Raw genomic sequence first — 8,943 nt, 5'->3', positions numbered from 1 at the left:
CCAGTTCTGATCCTTGTTCTTATTCTGACTGTCACAATGATCGTACTTCTTTTCCAACTCCCACCGGAGGAATCTGTTTTCTTCTACTTCGCCCTTGGGGTTATAGTGTTTTTAATTCTTCCGTGTCTTTATGTTTCGATAAACATTGATATACACGGTTTGTAATTTTCGTGTTGTTATTGGGCTTTATATTTTCTCTTATATTTCGGAGTTCCATGCTCTTGTATTCTCTTCCCGACTCCAAGTCAAGCGAATAATGGTCCAGAATTTATAGATATAGAGTTTCGAATGATTATAACGTTCTAAGCACGAAAGAGCGTATTCTCACGAGTTGATTGGTTAAATTACTAGAATTACTGAGGATAGAACTATCAAGAATATATTTTCTTGATATGTTCGGAGGTTGAATAGATTGATCAAAATGTGTAACATGGCACATGATGACGTTATGATCTGTGAATCATCATGTTTCATTAGAACTTCAACATGGCTTACTGTAATATAATCACGTTGGCCAAGTGTCATTATATTATACTAACTCATGCCCAAATTCTTAACACTTCTCAAAAATTCATTCATAATTTATACTTAGATTTTACAGAAGTTTCCAATATAATGTAATACAGAAGGCACGAAGAGGTATATAATTTCAGACGTGAATATTTATGAAAATATCCTCAGGAATATCGAAGATATTTATGATGATATTCTGGAATTTCTAAGTTCGAAGATTGATGGAAAAGATTTTCCGCAAGATTTTAACATGAGTAAGGAGTAAGATATTCGTTAAAGGTTTCATCGGATCCAGAATTACCTGAATTCTTTGTATATAGGGTATGGTCCTTGTATTTAGCCTTAGACTCCTTCATGGTTTGCTCAGTCCGTTTTTTTTTTCTGTACCAAATTTTCTTTTGAGCGTTCCTAACACTTCCTTCTTTATCATCAACTTCTGGCTATTAAGACCATCTACAACATGCTGCTTCATCAGCATTTTCAAAGTTAATGGATCTAGGTCATCAGTTATCAAACCGAGGTGGTTTCAGGAAAATTATGTTTTTAGATGATTAAACGCTGATGGTAATATGATTGAATATAAAAGATTCTATGGTAACAATAAATAGTACGCATATATATCAAGGTTATAATAAGGTTGTTTCGAATGAAAAGTCGGAGTTGACTTGCTGGAGCTGTGACAAAATTTACTAACTTGAAAAGAATTGAAATGTTATTTTCGGTAATAATAAGGCCAAAGGAGCTAGCACTGATATGTGTTAAACGTTTACTCAGGTTCCGAGTGTTTTCAGGTACATAACTATATGCATAAATCTTTCTTTCCGTAGATGAAGTGTGGTTGATTCATCCTCTCGATTGAGGTGTTTTCAAGAATCATGAAATGTTTGAACGCAGATTCGAATATTCAAGATACAAATGAGGTTTAAGATGAAATCAAGTGGCAAACTTGAAGAATTATTTAGTTTCATATGTTATAATAAATATCTTAATTCATTTTAATTGTCCAATGTTATTAGTCCACAGTCGATAGTCCACACTTAACAGTCCAATAATTCATATATAGTTTATAACATTCGAATTAATTTAATACGTATCGTGACCCGTGTACCGGTCTCAGTATTGATCACAACTCAAACCATATATATATTTTGGAATCAACCTCAACCCTGTATAGCCAACTCCAACATTCACATATAGAGTGTCTATGGTTGTTCCGAAATATATATAAAGATGGGTCGATATGATAGATCGAAGCCTTGTATACGTGTCCCGTTATTTAAAGTGCGTAAAATAAATAAATAACAGAAATTAAATGACGATAAATAAAATTGCGAGAATATAAATTACGATAATTAAATTACGATAATTAAAATGTAACCAGTTAGCTAGGAACAGTTAGCTAGGAACAGTTAGCGTGAATTCTTAACAAAATTCTTTATAATTAATTTGTTTGTTTCTAACAAATTTTATTTTGTCCAATGTTTTCTTCATTATGCCACTTATTGGATTCTGACAGATCAAAATCCAAATATGAAATTTGAATGGAAATGATTGTTCTGTGGTGAACGGATACGTATATCGGTGGATGTAAGTAGGATAGTTAATGACTGTTGAATCAGATTCGAAGAATGTAAAGTGTAACTTATTAATGTGAAATCTAAATATTCCTCGGGTATTACCTACCGTTAAAATATTTTAGTCATTAGCAGTTTGTACGAAAGAATTTTTAATTACAATCTTTATGAAAATATATATACATATATATTTTCTTCAGATGTAATCATGGATTTAATGAGTTAATATGATATTAATCTCATTTGATTTTCGTTTGGAACTAGAATGAATAATTTCTAAATCTTTAGAGATTACATAATCGCCATGTAGAACGAAAATAAATGATGTAGAACAATTCGTAGAACGATAATTATACTCGAGGTACAGAATGAGATGTTGAGGCATGTAATGTTGAAGCTTGGGTTGTTGGTGGTACTGGTATTGATTTTGGTGATACTGTTGATGCCGGTGATTTTGTTGAAGCTGGTACGTTTTGCACTATATATTCCAAGGCTACAACTCGGGCGCGAAGCTCGTTAACTTCTTTTATTATACCGGGATGGTTGTCGGTTCAGACGAGCGGATGAATGAGGTTTAGAATCTGAGATAGTATATGATCGTGACAAGATACTGTGGAAATGAGAGAGGAAATGGTATCTCGTACAGGTTCACCGGTAAACGCTTCAGGTTCATTGTCAAGAGGTGAATTCGGTTGGTGGAAGGGATCGCCTTCTTCGCGTCTCCATTGATTAAGTCGACTACGAAACCATCAGATGATTTGGGGATGACTGATTGGTTGATTCATTCCGGTGACGCTGATATGTGAAACTCCATATCGGAATAGCTGTCGGGATCCAAGGAATTCGAACTGGTTGAGGGATTCATCTCGTACGATCAGATGAAGGATTTTCGATAAAAAAAATATATTATAGGATATAGGTTAGTACCCTGCAATACATAATTTACATATGCATATATAATTCTAAAATCCCATAAGTTACGGAGGAATTTACGAAAGCTGTCAGGCAAAGGTAATAATAACAGATACGCTAAGATATGAATTTATCTATACACTGTCTATGCAATAGAGGCAGTAAGACGTTTCTAGACTTTAAGGATGATAAGCAAATAATTTTTGACACGAAATGATAAGCAAAACTTTTGACATGCAGACACGGTCGAAGTCCAGAGCCACTAATGCATCTAAACAACTATCAGTTAGACACACTAATGTAAGACCTGGTTCGCTAAGACCACCGCTCTGATACCACCTGTAGTGACCCGTCCTAATCCATCTGGACGAAATCACCAACATCTGGTCCCATTGCGATGATCGACTCCAAATAATGTCTTTAAAATGAGCAAATGCACAGCGGAAGACTTAATTCGTACCTGAGAATAAACATGCTTAAAAGTATCAACCAAAAGGTTGGTGAGTTCATAGGTTTATCATTACAATCATTTCAGTATAATAATAGACCACAAGATTTTCCGTTTATAAATATATGTACACTCGCAAGTGTATAAAAGTACTCTATAAGTTGTAGGCACCCGGTAACAAGCCTTAACGTTCATGTTTTACCCTCTGAAGTACACCAGATCAGGTGTGTTTAAAATAACCTCGAAGTACTAAAGCATCCCATAGTCAGGATGGGGTTTGTCAGGCCCAATAGATCTATCTTTAGGATTCGCGCCTACCGTATATAGACAAGTAGTTTAATGTTACCAAGCTAAGGGTATATTTCTGGTTTAAACCCACGTAGAATTAGTTTTAGTACTTGTGCCTATTTCGTAAAACATTTATAAAAACAGCGCATGTATTCTCAGTCCCAAAAATATATATATAAAAGGGAGTAAATGAAACTCACCATACTGTATTTTGTAGTAAAAATACATATGACGACATTTAACAAGTGTAGGGTTGGCCTCGGATTCTCGAACCTATATCCAGTATATATATTAACACCAAATAGTAATCGAACAAATTTATATATATTATAAATGTTATCTTTAATAAATTATGTGTTTCATTAATAACTTAATTAAATATATTTATTTTTATATATACTAGATAGATAATTTGTATTTATTATAAAATATGAATGTAGTTAAATTATATGTAATAAATATATTTTTCTTATATATATAACATTTATTTAGTAAATTAATAATAATAATCTTAATAGTGATACTGAAAATACTAATTTTTATAATAATAATAATAATACTAATAATAATAATAATAATAATAATGTTAATACTAATAATAATAATCTTAATGGTGATAATAATAATATATTTATTGTAATTGTATTAAATTTACATATATATGATAATCATACTTATAGTTAATCCATGATCATAACTTAGTTATTATTATTTTTAACCTACATACAAAATTATATTTTTAATTAAGATTTATATTAACTTATATCATAATCGTATTTTACTAACTTCTCATTTATATAAATATCATAATACTTTCTTGATGATAATAACAATTACAATGGTAATAATATTAATACTAATAATAATAATAACAAAAATAGAAATGGGCTACCTTAAAGAAAAGGTTTCAGAAAAAGAATGCCTCTGCCCGGGCTCGAACCCATTACCTCTCAAACATCCACAAACACTCCACACCACTTAGCCATTTCTACGTTTCTGAATTATATGATACCCCAATATCTTTATCCCGATTTTATTTTTGTTTTGCTATCTTTCCTTCTTCAATTCGTAAACCCAAACACAATCATAAATGGAACCTTGGCCCAACTATAAATCATAAATGGCCCAAGTAAGTAATTAGGATTCTGGCTCAATAATACAAGTGGTATTCGATCTAATATAAAAAAAAATATAGATCACGGCCCTACAATAAAAGTTCAATAATAATTCAATTTCCTTTTTTTTTATTATCTGTTTTCTAAGATGCCAGCTGGTTTAAAAGGGATAAACAATAACTTCATCATCTTCAGTTACAATCTTCGAACAGTACCCCAAAACAGTAACAGTTAACCAAGAATATAACGACGACTGTAGCAGCGAATGGTGGTGATCTTTGCGGTAGTTTTGATGGCTGGAAAAACAGTGACGTAAACCTTGACTTGAGCTGCAAAACGGAATGAGAAGGTGGTAGAAGTGGGTGACTGTTTGAGGTGATTTATATTGGCGGTTATAGGGTGATGATGTGATGGCGGTTTGTTGTGGTACTCGTCTGCGAAAACAGTGGTGAAACAAGAACATAAAACAACAGCCCAACATCGATCACAAGTGGCATTTGGCCTTTGAATTATTAGAAGTTGTCATATGAAAAAGAAGAAAGAAAAAGAATATATATATATATATATATATATATATATATATATATATATATATATATATATATATATATATATATATAAGGAAGGGTGTTCGTATATGGTAGAGATGAAAGTGGTGATTCATTGGGTTTATATCAACTAAGTGATGGTGATTGGTTTGATTATAAATCGAACAAAATAAATAGAAACATGGTATGCAGGTTATGGTTGTGGTGGTGGGATTGAAGGTGGTTTCAATAAAAGTGTAGTGAGTGTGATCGTGTGTGATGAGTTGTTTTGGGTTGTACAAGATGAAGCTAGGATGATATTATTTATATACAGTGAATGCATGTGTGAAATTTCATTGCAGACAAAAGTCGAATATTAGTAGATAAAGTAGATGATATATGACAAAATGAAAATAGAATATTGTTGTGCTAGTGGGTATTCAAGTTGTTGGAAAGGCTGATATATACATCCATACATTCTTATAATAATAATATAATAAATATATCGTGTGTGAACATGAAAACAAAACAGAATTTTCATACAGTTTAGCAGCCATATAATTTGGTTGTTTCTACCGACAGTTTCCACGAACTGTGTATCGTGCGAAATCAGTGGCGGATAAAAGTGTTCAGAAAAATTCAATATTTTAAATTAATTATATTTATTTATTTTGGTCATTATGGTATAAAATTCGATTATTAACTATTAAATAAAATTTACATTAATTATTCACTCCCAACCCTAAGTAAAAGAAAATTTTAAAATTCAACAAATAGTTCCTAAATATATTTTTAGTAAGCCTATAATTTATAAAACTCATTTTCGGATCACCGTTTATTTTAAAATCACATAAGTTTCTTTTAAACTCATGTAATATCGTTCGAATGACAACTTAGCGTTACCTTCGTTTATTAAATAGTTTCGAAATCACAAAATATATATCCTGTATACTTTATTTATATATAAATAATATTTATTATATATTATCATTATTTTATATATCTAATTCAAACAATTACAATACCTAATAATTCTTATTATTATATGCAGATATATATAAACATATTTATTTACAAGTAATCGTATCGTGAGTCGTTGGACATAATCAAAGATTAAATGAATTCATGAAAACAGTTCAAAAATTTTGAGACTTAGTTTAACAGACTTTGCTTATCTTGTCGAAATCATATAAAGATTGAGTTTAAATTTGGTCGAAAATTTTCGGGTCGTCACAGTACCTACCCGTTAAAGAAATTTCGTCCCGAAATTTGACCAAGATGGTCATGGTTAACAATAAGAATGTTTTCTTGACGTATATGAGTTGATAAATAAATTTTTATCACCATTGAGTAATAAGGATAAAATAATTTAATTTCTTGAAGCGTACGAGTGAAGCTATCACTTAAAGAGTGAATCTAGAAAATAAAGCTCGTCTTAACTTTTGACGTTATCACGTTTGAATTTAGAAAATAAGGTGCGTCTAATCTTTTGACGTTGTCTTGGTTGAATTTCTGGAATTCAAGGGATTAAGGAAATCTTCGAAATCTAAATAAGATATGAGTCTTCGGAATTTAAGGAAATTAGGATCTTTTTAATTAAATGTGGTCATCTGTCTTGATTGCTACGTCTGATATTTTCATTATAAATTAAACCCTTCCGTTCCCTTGATTTTCACCACTTCAATACTTTCTTTCTTAATTCATATTTCCAAAGATTTTGAAAATACTTAATCCAGTTCTGATCCTTGTTCTTATTCTGACTGTCACAATGATCGTACTTCTTTTCCAACTCCCACCGGAGGAATCTGTTTTCTTCTACTTCGCCCTTGGGGTTATAGTGTTTTTAATTCTCCCGTGTCTTTATGTTTCGATAAACATTGATATACACGGTTTGTAATTTTCGTGTTGTTATTGGGCTTTATATTTTCTCTTATATTTCGGAGTTCCATGCTCTTGTATTCTCTTCCCGACTCCAAGTCAAGCGAATAATGGTCCAGAATTTATAGATATAGAGTTTCGAATGATTATAACGTTCTAAGCACGAAAGAGCGTATTCTCACTAGTTGATTGGTTAAATTACCAGAATTACTGAGGATAGAACTATCAAGAATATATTTTCTTGATATGTTCGGAGGTTGAACAGATTGATCAAAATGTGTAACATGGCACATGATGACGTTATGATCTGTGAATCATCATGTTTCATTAGAACTTCAACATGGCTTACTGTAATATAATCACGTTGGCCAAGTGTCATTATATTATACTAACTCATGCCCAAATTCTTAACACTTCTCAAAAATTCATTCATAATTTATACTTAGATTTTACAGAAGTTTCCAATATAATGTAATACAGAAGGCACGAAGAGGTATATAATTTCAGACGTGAATATTTATGAAAATATCCTCAGGAATATCGAAGATATTTATGATGATATTCTGGAATTTCTAAGTTCGAAGATTGATGGAAAAGATTTTCCGCAAGATTTTAACATGAGTAAGGAGTAAGATATTCGTTAAAGGTTTCATCGGATCCAGAATTACCTGAATTCTTTGTATATAGGGTATGGTCCTTGTATTTAGCCTTAGACTCCTTCATGGTTTGCTCAGTCCGTTTTTTTTTTTTTCTGTACCAAATTTTCTTTTGAGCGTTCCTAACACTTCCTTCTTTATCATCAACTTCTGGCTATTAAGACCATCTACAACATGCTGCTTCATCAGCATTTTCAAAGTTAATGGATCTAGGTCATCAGTTATCAAACCGAGGTGGTTTCAGGAAAATTGTGTTTTTAGATGATTAAACGCTGATGGTAATATGATTGAATATAAAAGATTCTCTGGTAACAATAAATAGTACGCATATATATCAAGGATATAATAAGGTTGTTTCGAATGAAAAGTCGGAGTTGACTTGCTGGAGCTGTGACAAAATTTACTAACTTGAAAAGAATTGAAATGTTATTTTCGGTAATAATAAGGCCAAAGGAGCTAGCACTGATATGTGTTAAACGTTTACTCAGGTTCCGAGTGTTTTCAGGTACATAACTATATGCATAAATCTTTCTTTCCGTAGATGAAGTGTGGTTGATTCATCCTCTCGATTGAAGTGTTTTCAAGAATCATGAAATGTTTGAACGCAGATTCGAATCTTCAAGATACAAATGAGGTTTAAGATGAAATCAAGTGGCAAACTTGAAGAATTATTTAGTTTCATATGTTATAATAAATATTTTAATTCATTTTAATTGTCCAATGTTATTAGTCCACAGTCGATAGTCCTCACTTAACAGTCCAATAATTCATATATAGTTTATAACATTCGAATTAATTTAATACGTATCGTAACCCGTGTACCGGTCTCAGTATTGATCACAACTCAAACCATATATATATTTTGGAATCAACCTCAACCCTGTATAGCCAACTCCAACATTCACATATAGAGTGTCTATGGTTGTTCCGAAATATATATATAGATGGGTCGATATGATAGATCGAAGCCTTGTATACGTGTCCCGTTATTTAAAGTGCGTAAAATAAATAAATAACAGAAATTAAATGACG

The sequence above is a fragment of the Rutidosis leptorrhynchoides genome, chromosome 1, assembly GCF_046630445.1.
Source record: "Rutidosis leptorrhynchoides isolate AG116_Rl617_1_P2 chromosome 1, CSIRO_AGI_Rlap_v1, whole genome shotgun sequence".
Taxonomy (NCBI): domain Eukaryota; kingdom Viridiplantae; phylum Streptophyta; class Magnoliopsida; order Asterales; family Asteraceae; genus Rutidosis; species Rutidosis leptorrhynchoides.
This window is presented reverse-complemented; position numbering follows the sequence as displayed.